The sequence below is a fragment of the Mus caroli genome, chromosome 2, assembly GCF_900094665.2.
Source record: "Mus caroli chromosome 2, CAROLI_EIJ_v1.1, whole genome shotgun sequence".
In the NCBI taxonomy this organism is placed as follows: domain Eukaryota; kingdom Metazoa; phylum Chordata; class Mammalia; order Rodentia; family Muridae; genus Mus; species Mus caroli.
Genome location: NC_034571.1, coordinates 41,433,351 through 41,452,330, shown reverse-complemented (window position 1 = coordinate 41,452,330; position 18,980 = coordinate 41,433,351).

Below are 18,980 nucleotides of genomic sequence, written 5' to 3'. Positions count from 1 at the left end.
AAATATATGTGTTATATATAATTGGGGGGAATGCTTTTCCCCCCAATTTTGTTGTATAACGATGTTCTATAAATATGGTTTAAACTAAAGCTCAACAACATAGGTCTAGGTCTGGTGGGATATTAAAAATATAAATAATGAGATACTTACAAAACAGTGAGATAATGAGAAAATGTATATCTGTGTATGGATGGATAGATAGATAGATAGATAGATATTTAACATAGTCATTTGAAAGTTCAGATATGTCACTCTGTGTGTGTGTGTGTGTGTGTGTGTGTGTGTGTGTGTGTATTTGCTTATATAGTACTAAAGAGATAATCTTTTAAAATAGTTGTCAGGTCAGCCCAGTTTTTCTATTCTGTATATTGAACTTTCTTTATATACCTTATCAGCCAGCTGATTCCTGTTGTTGAATTAGGGAAGGCTGAAAGAAACTGAGAAGGGTGACCCTGTAGGAGGACCAGCAGTCTCAATTAATCTGGACACCAGAGATCTCTCATACACTGGACCACCAAAAAGGCAGCATACACCAGCTGATATGATGCCACCAACACTCATACAGCAGAGGACTGTCAGGTCCATGTACATTCAGAGATGATGCACCTAGATAACCCTTAAGAGATTGGAGGCTCCAGGGAGTTTAGAGGTCAGGTGGGGTAGGGGATAGGGACATCCACATGGAGATCGGGTAGGGTGGGGATGAAGTGTGGGATGTTGAGCAGTCGGAGAGTGGATGGGGAGGAGTGGGGAATGGACTATGGAGTGAAAAATGAATTACAAATAAGATTAAATTAAACTAAAAGAACTATAAATCTAAATCTCATGGTGTTTGTAGTTATTTTAAAAAAGCAATCAAATTGTTAGAGTCCTTATAGCCATCTACTGATTGATCATCCAGATTTTCCTGTCTTATTATAAAAATTGTTTGTGGTTTCCAGAGAAGGGCCAGCATGTTCCGCAGAGGCTATGGGCAGTTCCAGAAGGGTCCTATGAAACTAAAAGAGGTCACAGAAGTTAGTATAAGAAAGCAGAAGGAGAATAATGACAGATAAAACTGCTTCAGAAGGAAAAGCAAGTGGAGAAAGGAGAAGAACCTTGACCAGTCAAATACACGCCTTCTTAGGTGGCCTTTGAGCAGACACAGGAGAAATGGCATCTCTAGGCTTCCTGTCCTAGAGTCTGCCACACAGAATGGAGGACTTCAGATTTAACCTAGACATACTCACAAAGCTCTATAGCATGATTTCAGTTAGCAGGACCCAGTAGCTACCAAGCAAGGCTGGTAGCTAGGACAGCGAAGTCTCATCCTACATTGCTCCCACTGCTCTCTAGAAAGTTCTGCACTGTCCTTATGCATCTACTGACACCAAGTCCTCTGAAATTATCCTGGCACCACATGGCAAACTCTAGGACAGGAAGCTCCTCCCAGAATTCCATCACCAGACATCCCCAGGAGGCTTAGATCCGCGGTGGTATACTCCATCTGGGCCAAGAGACCACACAGCTTGTATAACAGAAGAGCCACCGAAGGGAAGAGTGGAACAGCCTGTTCTCCTGAGGATCACACATTCTTTGTAGTCTAGTAACCTCATCTCTGTGGGATGGAGTATTGCTTTGAATACTACAGTCTGTGACTGAATCAAACACAGCTAAAGCCATCATTCTTTTTGCTGCCTCATCTCTTTCCCCAGCTCAACAGCTACCAGGAATGTTTTCAGTCTCCTCCCATACTGACCACCTCAAAACAACACGGCCTACTTATGTGTTTAATTTTGAACCTTGCTACCACTTGGCAAATATCTGGCCTCACGTAACAGATCATACTCCTTGGAAAACAGGTCATTTAGCTCTTTGAAGAGCAGCCAACTATGTGTCTCAAGCAACAGTCATGTGGGCTATCCTATTTATTGGCTCTTTGCTTTTGTTTGTTTTTTTAATTCTTTTTTTTTTTGTTTTTCCTACCCCTTTATTTGGGCCCCAGATTATTTGAGAATAGAGCCCACCCAGATCGTGACAGGCTGCAGTTCGATCACTAGCTAGAAACATCAAGAAAATCCACTGTGGTGGAAACCTTTTCAAGTTGAACTTCTGTCAAGCTGTTTCAGGAGCTTGTGGTTTTGTGGTAAAATTTGTCGGAGCTAGTTGTGGAAGTGGCTAAGTGCTGTAAGTGGTAACTACACCAAGACTCACAGAGCTGTGTAAAAGCGGGTCTCCTTCCTAACCATCAGTGTTTGATCTCTTTAGAAGTTTGAAAAGGGCCTTCGATTATCTGACAACCAATATAACATGTCAGATTTTTTTAATAAAGTTTATTGTTGCATGTGAAATAAAGAGTTACCATTTGCTATCCAAAATTATGTTTTCCTGACAGAAATTATTTTGGGGGAATACTCATTTATTTAACTGGCACATATTTTCATAAGAAGATATCTTTGAAGCATAGGATAAATATTAACAAGGACTAATTCTAAGGTAAGGATTTAGGACATATACTGATTAATAGATAAGCTGGAAAATAATTACAATAAATCAAAACAAATATGAACAAAAATTGACATATCTGAATTCTTAAGTGACCATGTTAAATTACGTTATGACAGAGGTCACAAATTGGAACCCAAAGCATTCAGCATGGCTTAAAGTAGTAGAACAATAGGCAATGGTATGGTAGGATATGAGAGAGAGAGAGAGAGAGAGAGAGAGAGAGAGAGAGAGAGAGAGAAAGACATAGACAAAGACAGACAGAGAGAGAGACACACACACACAAACACACACAGACACACACATACAGAGAGAGAGAGAGAGAGAGAAAGACATAGACAAAGACAGACAGAGAGAGAGAGAGACACACACACACAAACACACACAGACACACACACAGACACACACATACAGAGAGAGAGAGAGAGAGAGAGAGAGAGAGAGAGAGAGAGAGAAAACACATTCTCTGGGGTAATGTTGTAAGCAGTAGCATCACAAAATTGACATTGACCTCCAGTCACTTGAGGGTTAGGTGCATCATCTCTGAATGAACACAGACCTGGAAGTCCTCTACTGTATGTGTGTTGGGGGCCACATATCAACTGGTGTATGCTGTCTGTTTGGTGGTCCAGTGTTTGAAAAATCTCAGGGGTCCAGATTAATTAAGACTGCTGATCTTCCTACAGAATCGCCCTTCTCCTCAGCTTCTTTCTTCCTTCCCTAATTCAACAGGGGTCAGCTGCTTCTGTTTACTGGTTGGGTGCAAATACCCACATTTGACTCTTTCAGCTGCTTGTTGGGTCTTTTAGAGGGCAAACATGCTAGGTCCCTTTTTGTGAGTGTTCCATAGCCTCAGTAATAGTAATAGGCCTTGGAACCTCCTCTTGAGCTGAATCCCACTTTGGGCATGTCGCTGGACCTTCTTTTTCTCAGACTCCTCTCCGTTTCGATCTCTGTAATTCTTTCAGACAGAAACAATTATGGGTCAAGAGGTATGAGTATGGGGTGGCAACCCCATCCCTCACTTGATGTCCTGCTGTCTTCCTGCTGGAGGTGAGCTCTGTAAGTTCCCACTTTGTACTATTGGGCATTTCATCAAAAGTCCCTCTATATGAGTCCTGGGAGTCTCTCACTCCCAGGTCTCTGGTGCATTCTGGGTGTCCCCACAACCTCCTACTTCCTGAGGTTGCCTGTTTACATTCTTTCTGCTGGCCCTCAGGGCTTCAGTCCTTTTCCCTAACCCAATACCAGATTTGGTTCCCCTCTACTCCCTACTGTGCCCCCACCCCGTCCACTTTCCCTCCCAAGTCCCTCCGTCCCTACCCACTTGTGATTGCATTCTTCCCTCTCCCAAGTGGGACTGATGCATCCTTACTTGGGCACTTCGGCTTGTTGAACCTTGTGAATTCTGTGGACTGTATCTTGTGTATCCTGTATGGGTTTTTTCTTTTCCTTCTTTTTTTTTTTCTCCTAATATCCATGTATTAGTGAGTACATACCATGCATGTCCTTTTGAGTCTGAGTTACCTCACTCAGGATGATAATTTCTATCCATCCATTTCCCTGCAAAACTCAGGATGTCCTCATTCCTCTTCCACTATGTTCACAGTGGCCTTATTTGTGATTTCCAGAAGCTGGAAAGAACCAATATGTCCCACAACAGAAGAAGGGATACAGAGAATGTGATTCATTTACACAATGGAATAATATTCAGGTATTAAGAACGTAGACTTATAATTCTTTAGCAAGTAGTTTTGTCAACACATGTCATTTCACACTAAATAAAAATGTGAAAAATATTTTCTTCAATATACATGAAAATTTGAAGAGAAATAAATTTCCTTTCACTGCCTTCTTTATGTTCAGAAATCACATACGTTCCCTGTGTCCTGGTTACATCACAAATCATATGGGGGTAAGGAGATAACTTTTCTTTTAGGAGTAGTCTAAATTTTCAAGATCTCTTTCCATTGGCTTCTAGATTCTTAACACTGGGTCAAAAAGATATGCTTTATGTTGGTCTAGTCTCAACTTGTTAAGGCTTGTTTGGTGATCCAACATCTCAGTTTGAGAAAATGTTGTTTAAAAACTTGAAGTTAGAGAATATAAAACTACTTTAAAAATAAAATTAGTTAATTTTGATAAAATGCTTAGTTTCTCACAAACCAATGGCTATATGTTCCTTTTGTAACGGAAATACAATGAGCAGAAAGTAGAATCTATTAAGTTGTCTCTTACACGGTACACATAGACATAAAGCTGTGTGTGTGACTCCAAGTTTTTACACTTCTCAGCCAGAAGCAAAATGTAGGTGTGTGTGTGTGTGTGTGTGTGTGTATATATACTGGCTTCTTTAATATAGCAGTGCTAGTTCACACTTCATTTAGCTAAATAAAATATGTTTACAATTCCTTTAAGACTATTGCTCTACCAGTCACTCTGGCAACAGATGTAAGAGAATAACATCCTGCTTTGAATGGTCAAGGGTTCCTAGGCTGTGAGCATGCTGTACCAAATGTGTTTAAAGAAGTAAATGGAACACTGCTTTCAGAACACTAGGTAGCATTTGAGAGGAGTTCACTCTTTACCTTTGATTTTCTGTTCAGTTTCCTGTCATCCCCAAACTGTCCTGGACTCCGAGATGGTAGGCAGAAGTTTTGGGAACCAATGACATCCACAGGCTCAGCTGAACATTTTCATCCAGTTATTTTTGATTCAATGCTTATTAGTGAAGTCGGTTACAAGTGGAATATATAATCCTGCAGAAACTTCTATAGCTATTTTAACGTGTATATAGAGTATGATAGCCAGAAGAACTATCTAAAAGAACTTAGGAAACAAAGGGTCACCATAACATATCGTAATTTTTTTTTTGCATTTTGCTATGATTTAGGAAAAGAGAGTAGCACTTCTGACACTTTCATTAGGGTCACTGAAATAATAAGACTTCTCCAGCCAATTACCATTATCTTTTGAAAATTAAGAATGAAAGGAGTGAAGAGTTCAGTTAATGTTCTTTATAATACTGAAGTGTTAAAGCTACTTACGAATATTCTTTGGAATGAATTCATATATAAGGTATGCCCCCATGCCAAAATGCAGGAGTGCTAGAACACAAACCTAATAAAGTATGTTCATCTCAACATTCAGGACATGTTCTGCTCTCTACCCAAGGTGTTCATTTAAAACAAAAGTGAGGAAGTAAACTAAGTCAACCCCAAAACTTTAGAACTGAGAGAGTGGTAGACAATCAGTGATACATATATGGACCAAATTGTAGATAACCAGGTTAGTTTCTAAATTCAAAGTACTACTACTATTGTTCCCTGGGTCTTGATAATGGTGCTTCCACTTGCCATTCAAGCTCTTTGTCAGGAGTCCAAGCAACACCCCAAACAACATAGGCTCTTACCATTGTTCTTGATCGCATCTCAGAATATGAAGGTAAGTTCCTACACCTGAAGACTTCACACAATTCAGAAAGAGGACTTGACAAAACAAGCTGGAACTGAGGTGGGAGCTACTTTCCTGAAGACTAGCTCCCATAGTACCAGAGAGCCTCTATGAGGTGCCAATGGAGGAAAGTGATCAGCAGTGCTACATAGCTGACATATCTATGAACAATGATTGATCAGAAAGACAAGACATCCCTAAAGGTGGCACTTCTACCCTGGGGGTAGGTAGCTTACTTATCTCATTGAACTTAAGGCTATTCAATAGGAGGAAATTCTTCCCAGATACCATAAATTTAACCCACAGCCCACATCTAGTGAGGCATTTGTGCCCTAGATTCAAGCCTATGATTGCTAATTCTCTAAACCAATATAATTTCAAACTGCATTCTAAATACTGAGCCTTAAACACAGATAAATGTAGTTTTCATTCCTCATGATAGAAGCTTCTCATAGGATACAAAGTCTACTACAGAGATCCATAATTTGTCAAAATTAATAGTATAATTGGTATATGCCCAAGGCCAATTGATACGTGTGCTGTGTAACCCCTATACCTAAGGATCAGGAAACCTAATAGATGTCAGGACGGAAAGATTGTAAGAGCCTGAGCATACATTGCTAGATAGTGTCTTCTACCTAAGTTAAGGTAGCTGGACCCAGGACATCTCAACAGGATGGTTGCCTAAATATAACCTGAAAAAGGAAAATACCTATCGACACACCAATATAGATAGGGAAGATCTCAGAAGACCTCATCCTACATCAATATCTACAAGTTGCTAATGCTAATAGTAGGAGAATCAATCATCTTCAGAAATGAACCTTCTTATAGGTTATCCAAATTTTCTGTGTGCAGCCTTAGACACACATGGAGCAATACTAATAGAGCTTAACATATATACTAAGATGCCATGAATTTGAGGAGTTTTGAGGGAACATGAGAGTAGTTAAGGGGAGAAAGGGACGTAATATGAATAGAGTATCACATTGAGGTGTAAAAATTTCACCAAGTAAGATAATTAACTACTTTATAATAATATTAGTATATAAATACATACTGATATTTGGGATGGGAATTTTGGTTTCCTTAGAAGACACAGAAATAAGAATGTACCTTTGTTTTAATTGCATGTGTGGGGATGTCAACTACTCCAGATTGTCCACAGCAGCTGTGATTTGCCTTGTGCTCAGGCAGTACATCAAACTAAAATGCTAGAAAAGCAAATGGACATTTACAGAGGAATATATTAAAATAGTAATGAAGTAAATGACAAAAATGTAGATACCAACAGCAAAAGAAACTAAAGAACAAATTTAAAGCAGCACTAAAATGTTATCAAACAAATAAAACACACACACACAAACAGATTTGCTGCAGATTTCACTGCAAGATTTTGCCAGATCTTCAAAGGTTTACTGACACTAATATTACTATAATTACTCCATGAAATAGAAAAAAAAAAAAGCATGCCTCCAAACTTTTTTTTTGGTATGAACCCACTAAAATGCTGTTGCTCAAACTAAGTAAATACACATACACATAATGTTACAGAATGATCTCTGTGATGAATATCACAATAATATTGTCACAATAAAAATATAGGAAAGGTGAATTCAAGATGATATCAATCATCTGATTAATGATCTGATTCACACCAAATTGCAAGGCTGGTTTAACATATATAAATTATTGAAGCAATATATTATATAAGTAGACTCAAAGACAGAAACCACATGATCATCTCAGTAGATATAGAAAGGCCTTTAACAGACTCTGATATCCCTTCCTGACCAAAGTCATCAAGAGGCTAGAGATGGTGACAGCATATCTTAATACAATAAAGGCTACAGATAAAAATCATATACCTGATATTATGCTAAATAGAGAAAAATCAAAGCACTGTCAATAAACTCAGGAATAAAGCAAGATTAATAACTCTAATTAGTAATTTACAATATAATACTGTCTTAACTAGATCAATGAGAAAAGATAAGCAAATAAAAAATAGTCAAATTACCCTTATTTGCCAATGATATTACCCTATATAACATATCCTAAAGAATCTACCAACAAAACAAAACTTAGAGCAAATAAACACTTTCAGTAAAGTTGATAGGATCAAAATTAACTAAAAAACAGTGGTCTTCATACATACCAATGACAAACATATGGGATAACAGTTGTGGAAAGAATTCTATTTAGAGTAGCCATAAAGAGAGAAGAGAGCAAAATATAATTTCTCAAAAACCTAGAAATGAAAGTAAATCATAACCAAAGAAATTAAAAACTTCTACAATGGAGACTTTGAAACCTAGAAGAAATTGAGGAAAACACTAGAAAATGTAAAAATATTCAATGTTCCTAGAGTGAAATAATTAATATTATGAAAATGACTATCATACCAAAAGCAATTTATAGTTTCAATAAAATCCCAATAAAATTCCAGGGCTGCTTTTCCACAGAGAGAGAAAAAATACTTTAAAATATATATGAAATTACAAAAGAAAAACAACAACAATCCTAAACACAAATAACAATGTAGAAGGTGTCACTACAACTGATTTAAAAATATGCTAGAGTCACAGTCATAAAAATAGCCAGATACATAGAGCATTGTAATAGAATAGACACCCCATATAGGAATACAAATAACTATATCTATCTCTTTTTGACAAAAATGCCAAAAATATACAGTACCCAAAGACAGCATCATCTACAGAGTAGTAAAAAATGCATATAAAAATAGACATCAACCCTTATTTCTCACCTTAAATATAAATGAAATATAAATGGACCAACTAGCTCAGTGGAAAGCCCAGTTCTCTGGTAGTGCTGAAACTATAACCCTGTGCTTCAACATAAGCACAAGTTGAGTCTTTCTAAATATCATCTCAGTAGCACGTGAGAAAAATGGAACCTCATGACATTGAACTGTTTCTGCACAGCTAAGGAAACTGCCAGTTGGGTGAGAGGTGCCCCATAGAATAGCTGGAGAAAATATCTGTCATCTGTACATATAGCAGAGGATTACTATCTAGAATGCATAAAGACTTTGAAAACTAAATATGAAGAAAAAAATCCAATTAAATTGGTCTACAGAGGAATGAATAATACAGATGCAAGGAAACCTCTTTCAAAGTCTTCAATATCCTTAACTGTCAGGGAAATGAAGATTAAAACCACCTTAAGATTTCCTCTCACCTCAGTCAACTAGGCCATCATCAAGCATGACTATAGATGCGGGCAGAGGTGTGGTAAATGTGATCCCTCATATGTTGTTTGTAGGCATATAAGCCAGTTTTCAAGTCAGTAGAGAGGTTTCTCCCCAAGTTAAAATAGATCTACCACAAACCCCTGCTATACCACTGCTTTGCATATATCCAAAGGACTCTATATCCTATCGCAGAAATATTAATATAGTTGTACTGCTGCTCAATTAAAAATAACTAGAAAATGAGAACAGCCCAGATTCTAATCAATTGATAAATGAATAATACAGTGTGGTACATATGCACAACAAAGTTTTACTCAGCTTTAAAGGAAGCTGAAATTATAATGTTTGCAGGCAAATGGATGGAACTATGAAAATACTGAGGAGGTAACATAGACCCAGAAGTACAAATATCATTTATTTTCTCATATTTGAGTCTTAACCTCAAACTTTTGGTATGTGTTATACTGGGAGCATAAGTGGAAAGCAGCAAGTTAGAAAGGAAGTGCTAATGAGACTGAGAAGTAGTACAGAATAGCTAAAGCAAAAATAAAGAAAAGGGTACTGTAGGAGGAAGAATTCCAGTAAGAAAGCAAGTGAGTATTGGGGCGATGAGCGTGTATGTAGAGGGGAGCTAATAAAACAAACAGAGCATGAAAATTACATCTGGGAAGTTACTGTCTTATAAAACTTTCCCCAAATAGGCATTCAAACAAACAAACAAATCACTTCAATGGCAAGTTACACAGATGGTTAAGAGTTATTTGCTGTTCTTGTAGAGGATCGGGTTTAGTTCCGAGTACCCACGTGATGGCTCTGGTTCTATAACTCTGGTTCTGAAGAAACTGCCTTATGCAGGCAACAGGGAGGCATGTGACACGCACACACACACAAACACGTGCGTGTGTGTGTACACATATAGACAAAGTATTCAAAAATTAAATAAAAAGTAAAACTTGAAAAAAATCCATCAGTGCCAGCCATTAGCTCTTTCCTCTTGAGTGATTGGTCAGGGTGACCCCAGAGACATCCCTGCAAACAATCTCGGCTAAAGTAATTACTATTTCTTGTTAACCATAATTGGATGGCAAGACTCTACTGCTGAAAATGCACATTTTGTCAAAGGACACAGAGAAATCAATTTTGAGTTGGCAAAGATATTACCTCCTGACTGGCTAACTTTCATAACACTGGAATATGAATATATATATATATATATATATATATATATATATATATATATATATGCATATGTAAATCTGCTGGGGACAAGACATTAGTGATCTTACGTGGTGTTGGGCATCACATGTTATCACATGTTCTAATAGCAATTTTTTCTGCCTAGATATTCCTACTTGTGCAATACTGGTACAACTTTGATGGGGTAACCAATCACTTCTGGTCAGATTGGAGGGCTGATAACCAGGAAGAAATCCATATCGGGTACTGTAAACCTGGTCAAAACATGTATTCATATGCATGAGGGGTGATGATACTATGATTATGATGTCAAGATTCTATCTCTGTATTTGTTTATATCTACAGATATGTGTGCTGCACTTAACTGCTGACATAGAAGTCTCTTTTGCATTGCATAACAGCTATTTCAAAGAATCATATTTGGTCAAAATTCTGAGAATAAGTCACTGTGATTTCTCAGGCTGCTCAAAATATGCCACATACCATCACGAAGCGTGCACGCGCGTGCGCGCACATGCACACACACACACACACACACACACACACACACCACAGGGAACAGAAGGAGACCAAAAATATATAGAACCAAGGAAGAGATGTTTTGAAATGCTGTCTTCAGGATATGACTAACCATTGGTCTCATGAACCTGCAGCATCTGTGGTTACATCCATTAATACTTACACAAGATCAGTGTAGTTGACATCCCCACTGTGAATAGTAGAAAGGTCTCACAAGGTCCCATCCCAAGCTGTGTAGATACTGATAGTAAGTGGATGCAAGGGGGCAGGGAATAATTTGGGGGGCCATATGTGACTACTGGTAGGTTGCCAATTCTCTAGTGTATAGCCCCATAACTGTGTACTAATTAGTCTGTACTAATTGGATTTACTGTGTTGTACAAAAAGAAAATAAGACATGAATTTATAAGTAGAATATGTTAAATAGGGGCTTGGGGGGGCTTAATATGAAGAGTTTGATGAAAAAGAAAAATGAAAAATTAGTAGTCAGAAAGGTAAAAAGATATAAGGAAACACATATATATCCTCTATATTTATCACATATAATTGATAAAGGAAAGAGCATGATCAGAATTTGGGTTTGTTGTGATAAAAGAAAGAAGGATCTATAAAGGATCCAACCAGGGCAGCCTTAATGGGCTCAAGAAAAAGAAAAGGGCTTCGAATCATGAAGAATCCCAGGTCTTTCCAAGAACACTCAGTGCTCCTGCTGCTTGCAAGTTCTGAAAATGTGTGTGCACACCCCCGAAGAGACAACATAGCTGTGATTGGTAGTGGAAATTAAATGGTAAAGGTAGAGTAGACTTACCACCTTCTAGAAGTGACAACTTTCAACACTTCATTCAAATTTCTTCTTTTTGTTGAATGCAAGAGGCGCATAGAGTGTTCGTCTCTTTTACTTCTAATTTACAACATTCTAAATATATCATTTCCCATCAATATGTCTAAAACTATGTGATCTATCTCTTACATTAACAATAGCATGCTCATTTAACTTCTTATACCTCATCTCTATCTCATGTAAAAATATGATAATTACAGTATCCAGCTTATGTGGTGTTTTGGAGGCCTGATTTACTTAATTATACAGAGCTCTTAAAACAAATGTTAACTTAAGTGTGTCTGCATTATTTATATTGTAAGAGTTCTTAGACAGTTGAAATCTAAAATTCACAGTAAATTTATATAAGTATTATATCTTCAAAATATATTAAGGTGGAAGTATTTCAGGACATTCTGTTTAATGTGTGAGGTGGATTACTAATAAAACCATTATTTCATAATGTATGTTAAAATAGACCATGAATTTAATGTTAGATATCATAATACAATTTATTAATAGTCTTCTAGAAGCTCATATGAAACCGTAAAATGAGGAACACATGGCAATAATGACATATAAAAACAGGAATTGAACAACATACTTTGGATATCTTTTATCACAAATGCATTCCTGACTAAATCATTCATGTCTAATTAGATAAAGGTAAATAATGTAATTTTATCATTCGGCCCCATTTAAAGGCAAAAATTTTGAAATTTTTTTTGTTCTTTCATCCTCAGACCTAAATTTGTAAAAGAGTACAACAAAGAAGCAAAAGTAAGGTTTTTTGTTTGTTTGTTTGGTTTTGGTTTTGGTTTTTGGTTTTTGTTTTTTTTTTTTTTTTTTTATTTTTTGTTTGTTTGTTTGGTGTTTTTTGGTTTTTGAGACAGGGTTTCTCTGTGTAGCCCTGGCTGTCCTGGAACTCACTTTGTAGACCAGACTGGCCTTGAACTCAGAAATATGCCTGCCTCTGCCTCTGTCTCCCGAGTGCTGGGATTAAAGTTGTGTGCCACCAAGCCCGGCAGTATGTTGTATTTTTAACTAAAGCTAATTCAACCTTTATCTGAATTTTATTCCTTTGAACTCTGTGATGAGAAAGCACTTCACTTCACCTGCCAAGAAATTCATCCTTTCAAAATTATCATTATTATTATTATTATTATTTACGCTCCAGATTTTATTCCCCTTCCAGTCAACCTTCTGACAGTTCCACATCTGATACCTCCTCCTCACCCCCTTGTCTCCACGAGGATGTCCCCACCCACCACACCCACCGCACCAGAGCTCTAAACTCCCTGGTGCTTCCAGTCTCTTGAGGGTTAGGTGCTTCTTCTCTGACTGAACCCAGACCTGCCTGCAAATTCCCCACAGCAGTCCTCTGCTGTATATGTGTTGGGGACCTCATGTCAGCTGGTGTATGCTGCCTGGTTGTAGATCCAGTGTCTTAGCGATCTCAGGGGCCCAGGTTAATTGAAAATGTTGGTCCTCCACAGAGGCACCCTCCTTCTCAGCTTCTTCCAGCTTTTCCCTAATTCAACCATGGGGGTCAGCGGCTTCTGTCCATTTGTTGGGCCCAAATATCTGCCTCTCTATCAGCAATTTGTTGGGTCTTTTGGAGGGCAGTCATGATAGGCCTCCTTTTGTGAGTGCTCCATAGCCTCATTAATAGTGTTAGGCCTTGGAGCCTCCCCTTGGGCTGGTTCCCTCTTTGGGCCTTTTGCTGAACTTTCCTTTCCTCAGACTCTTCTCCATCTCCATTCCTGCAGTTCTTTCAGACAGGAACAATTATGGGTTAGAGTTTGACAGTGGGATTGCAATACTGTCCCTCACTTGATACCCTGATTTCCTGCTGGAAATAAACTCTACAAGTTCCCTCTCCCCACTGTAGGGCATTTCATCTAGGGTCCTTCCCTTTGAGTGCTGAGTCTCTCACATTCTGGAGGGTCTCCCCAAACTCCCACCTCTGGAGGTTCCCTGTTTCCATTCTTTCTGCTAGCCCTCAGAGCTTCAGTTCTTTCACTACAACCAATACCATATCATGTTCCTGTCCCTTTTGCCTCTCAGGTCAGTCCCTACTCCCCACTTTTGTTTGCTTTTTTTCTCCCTCCCAAGAAGGACTAAGGCATCCTCTCTTGGGCCCTCAACTTGTTGATTATTTTGAGTTCTATGGACTGTATCTTGGGTATTCTGTACATTTTTTAACTAAGATCCACTTATTAGTGAGTACATACCCTGCATGTCATTTTGTGTCTGAGTTACCTCACTCAAGATGATATTTTCTAGTTCCATCCATTTGCCTGCAAACTTCAAAATGTCCTCATTCTTAACAGCTAAGTAGTTTTCCATTGTATAAATGAACCACAATTTCTGCATCCATTCTTCTGTCATGAGACATCTGGGTTGTTTCCAGCTTCTGGATATCACAAATAAGGCCACTATGAACATAGTGGAACACGTGCCCCTATGGCATGGTGGGGCATCTTTTGGGTATATTCCCAAGAGTGTTATTGCTGGGTCTCCAGGTAGATCTATTTCCAATTTTCTGAAGAATGAACAGACTGATTTCCAGAGTGGTTGTACCAGCTTGCAATCCCACCAGCAATGGAGGAGAGTTTCTCTTTCTCCACATCTTCACCAACATGTGTTGTCACCTGAGGTTTGGATCTTAGCCAATCTGATTGGTGAAAGGTGGAATCTCAGAGTCATTTTGATGTTCATTTCTCTGAACACTAGAACATTTCTTTAGGTGCTTCTCTGCCATTTGAGATTCCTGTGTTGTGAATTCTCAGTTTACTTCTATACCTGATTTTTTGATTGGGTTATTTAGTTTTTTTGGTGGTTAGGTTCTTGAGTTCTTTATATATTTTGGACATTAGCCCTCTATGGAATGTGGAGTTGGTAGAGAATTTTTTTCTCAATCTGTAGGTTGCGGATGTCTTATTGATTATGTCCTTTGCCTTACATAAATTTTCCAGTTTCATGAGGTCCCATTTATCAATTCTTGATCTTAGAGCATGAGCCATTGGTCGGTGTGTTTAGAAAATTTCCCCCTGTGCCAATTAGTTTAAGGTTCTTCCCCTCTTTTTCTTGTATTAGTTTCAGTGTATCTGGTTTTATGTGGAAGTCCTTGATCCACTTGGACTTGAGCTTTGGGCAAGGTGACAAATATGGGTCCATTTTCATTTTTCTACATATAGCCAGTTAAACCAGCACCATTTATTGAAGATGCTTTCTTTTTACCATTGTATATGTCTGGCTTCTTTGTTAAGGATCAAGTGTGCCTAAGTGTGTGGTTTTATTTCTGGGTCTTCAATCCTATTCCATGGATCAACCTGTCTGTCTGTCTCTGTACCAATTCTATGCAGGTTTTTTTTTTTAAACTATTGCTCTGTAGTAGAGCTTGAGGTCAGGGATGGTGATCCCCCCAGCCATTCTTTTATTGTTTTTATTTTTTATTAGATATTTTCTTTATTTACATTTCAAATGTTATCCCCTTTCCTAGTTTCCTCCCTGAAAGTCCCCTATCTTCTCCCCCCTCCTCCTGCTCCCTGACCCACCCACTCCTGCTTCCTTGCCCTAGGATTCCCCTATACTGGGGCATAGAACTTTCACAACTCTAAGGGCCTCTCCTCCCATTGATGACTGACTAGACCATCCTCTGCTTCATATGCAGCTAGAGACACGAATCCCACCATGTTTTTTCTTTGATTGGTGGTTTAGTCCCAGGAAGCTCTGGGGGTACTTGTTAGTTCATATTGTTGGTCTTCATATAGGGCTACAAACCCCTTCAGCCCCTTGGGTACTTTCTCTAGCTCCTTCACTGGGGACTCTGTGCTCTATCCAATAGATGTCTGTGAGCATCCACTTCTGTATTTGCCAGTTACTGGCAGAGCCTCTCAGGAAAACACTGTATCAGGTTCCAGTCAGCAAAATTTTGTTGACATCTGCAATAGTGTCTGAGTTTGGTGGTTGTTTATGGGATGGATCCCCAGGTGGGGCAGTCTCTGGATGGTCATTCATTCCATCTCTGCTCCGAACTTTGTCTCTGTAACTCCTTCCATGGGTATTTTGTTCTCCCTTCTAAGAAGGAATGAAGTATTCACACTTTGGTCTTCCTTCTTCTTGAGTTTCATGTGTTTTGCAAATTGTATCTTGGGTAATCTGAGTTTCTGGGCTAATATCCACTTATCAGTGAGTGTATGCCATGTGTGTTCTTTTGTGATTGGGTTACCTCACTCAGGATGATATCCTCCAGATCCATCCATTTGCCTAAGAATTTGTTTTCACTCTTCTGAGGTTTTGCCTTTCCAGATGAATTTGTGAATTGCTTTTCCATGTATTTGAAGAATTGTGTTGAGATTTTGATGGGGATTGCATGGAATCTATAGATGACCATTTTTACTGTTAATTCTTCCAATCCCTGAGCATGGGAGATCTCTGTTTTCTGAAATCTTCAGTTTCTTTCTTGAGAGACTTGAAGTTACTGTCATACAGTTCTTTCACTTGTGTGGTTAGATTTACCCCAAGATATTTTATATTTGTGGCTATTGCAAAGGGAGTTGTTTCCCTAATATCTTTCTCAACCTATTTATCATTTGTATAAAGGAAGGCTTCTGATTTGAGTTTATTTTATATCCAGCCACTTTGCTCAATTTGTTTATTAGCTGAGAAGTTCTTTGGTAGAATGTTTGTCGTCACTCATGTATCATATCATCTGCAAGTAGGGATACCTTTAATTCTACTTTGCCAATTTGTATCCCCTTGATCTCTTTTGTTGTCTTATTGATCTAGCTAGCACTGTACATACTATAATTCATTCTTAAAATTTTTCCATTGCTCTATTTTTAATGAAGCCACAATTTCATCATTCCTTACCTTGCCTGACTCTGAGAGGCCAGTTGATATGTTCTTTGACTGATTATGGTGGTGTTACCTTAGCGATACACTCTTGTGTCATTGCAGCAGTAAGGCTTTGAATGCTCGATATCCATGAACAGATAGTTAAAAACTCAACCAAAAGCTCCCTCAGTGCAACAAAACCCCATTACATATGATTGGTCTTTGGACTAAACCTTAAGAATCAATAAGCATTTTAGGAAGAATGGAGCTCTCTGATTTTAGTTCATGAGATATCAGGAATAACTGTATCATATAAAAATGTCATAATACTATGTCAAGTAGTAGTTTTTATTTCCAGATGAAGTAATCTTGGGGGCATAGAAAGGACTTTTAGAAGCTTGAAAGCATCTCAGTCTTAGACTTCCTAGCCTATTGTACTCAATACAAAGTTGATCTGCGATGTGGATAATGCATATTTTTAGCATTCAATAATCACATTTATTATCTGTTAACACATAATGTTATTTGAGCATTATATTTTAAAGTGGCATGAAAAGTAAAAAGTAAAAGAATTAATCAGAAGTGTTGACAAGATTTTTAATTCCTTCTGTTTCCTTTGATATTTTTCTTAAATAGAATATATAAGCAATGCAACCCATGCGTAAACACATCTCAGTTTATGTTTATTCTGCTTTTATTGCACATTTGAAAATTAATAATTCAATGTTCTAATATTAGCTGTCATCTTAGCTGTGATAAAATTAATAATTCATCAAAATGATATCAAACAAATGGGGCCTTTTTTGTTCTGGATGAGAAACAATCCTTTCAGTGTTGAAAAATTACAATGGTAAATTTATTTCTTTTATTTTGGGTCAAATAATATTTAATACTTTCAGCTATAATTTCAATGTTTTCATTTTAAATATAGAAATCTGCATATGTCACAACTGATGCTAAGAAACAACCTTCGTCTTGTTCCAGAAGGTTGTTTTGCCCTTGCTTATATCTTGGCAGTTACATGTTCTTCAGAAAAACCACAATAAAAGAGTCATGTTTTGGAAAAGTGGAATATAAATGAAATGAATTCTTTTTTCATTCTGGCTGATGTAATCTTCTCCATTTGCTGTCTGCATAAAACAGGAGCTATGGTTGCAACAGGAAAAGACTGAAACAATATTTCTGCATATAATATATTTCTTGAATTTATTTGCACATATTTTTAAGTAAAAATATATGATAGGGTTAAGCATATATGTTTACTTAGAAATGAGATCTTAAAACATGTGTTTCCAGGAGTCTGTAATTAGATGTTTTAAGGACAGAAATTTATTTTCTTTTTAAATTATACTGATTGTTCTGGGTATCCTAGACTTTGAATGGAGGTGTTAGTAAAGACACTTATTTAAATTCGACTAGTTTAACTCTCACACTGTTTTCATAGAGGTGTCAGTAGCAAAAGGAAGACATGGAAGTTTAAATTAAGGCCTGAGTTACCATCTCTACACAGGTAGATTTTACCTACTACATAAATATATATAATTGGAGCTTGTAATACATCAGAGGATATTTCAGGTCTTATGGTAACATTCTACGTTATGAACATGCAGCTCTCTGTGAATCATGATGTGAAACTTAGCATTCCTGGGTATGCTAAGAACAATTATATGTTCTTAGTAAGTATGAATAAAATATGATACCTGTCTCTTCACTGTGAGGCTATTGTCTTGATTCTAATCTCTCCAATAATAATGTTCATTGGTACCTTCCTAAACAATTGCTCAAATATAGAACTCAAATCCAGTTCTAGAGATTCTTATACAGAAAATGAATGAGATGAGAAACAAACTCAAATTTTAAAATAATCACTCATAACATTCTTATACCATTGTCCTGCATATCATAAATCACAATTTGACTAGACATCTAAGCAGACCTACAAACACTAATATGAAATGTGAGTTTACGATGTTTCTAGTTCTTAGAAATATTTTTATTTAGATGATAAATAAAATGATTACTCTATCCATAGGTCATATTTTAAAGAGCACAGAACCATTGCTTCTCATTGTTGCATGAACACTTAGGTTCCTAGAAAAGACAGTGATGTTACATATTATGGACAGGTTTGAACTTCTGGGCAAATGTTTCCCTTTCCTTCTATTTCTTGCCTCCCCATCTTCTGTGTTAGCATCCCACAATTCTTCTCAGTATGCTCGGATTTCTGTTGGTTTATATGGAGATTATTTAGTTAAATGTATCTGCCAAACTTACTAGTATTCACTCTAAACCATAGCTGTTTGCCACACCAATATTCTAACAAAAATTATTCTTCGATAAGAATCTTCTTTAAGCAAAAAATATCTGAAAATATGTCCATGACAAAGCCTTTTCTCATTACTCCCTCTTTCACATATTAAGTAAAAGTATCTCCAGAACAACACAAGA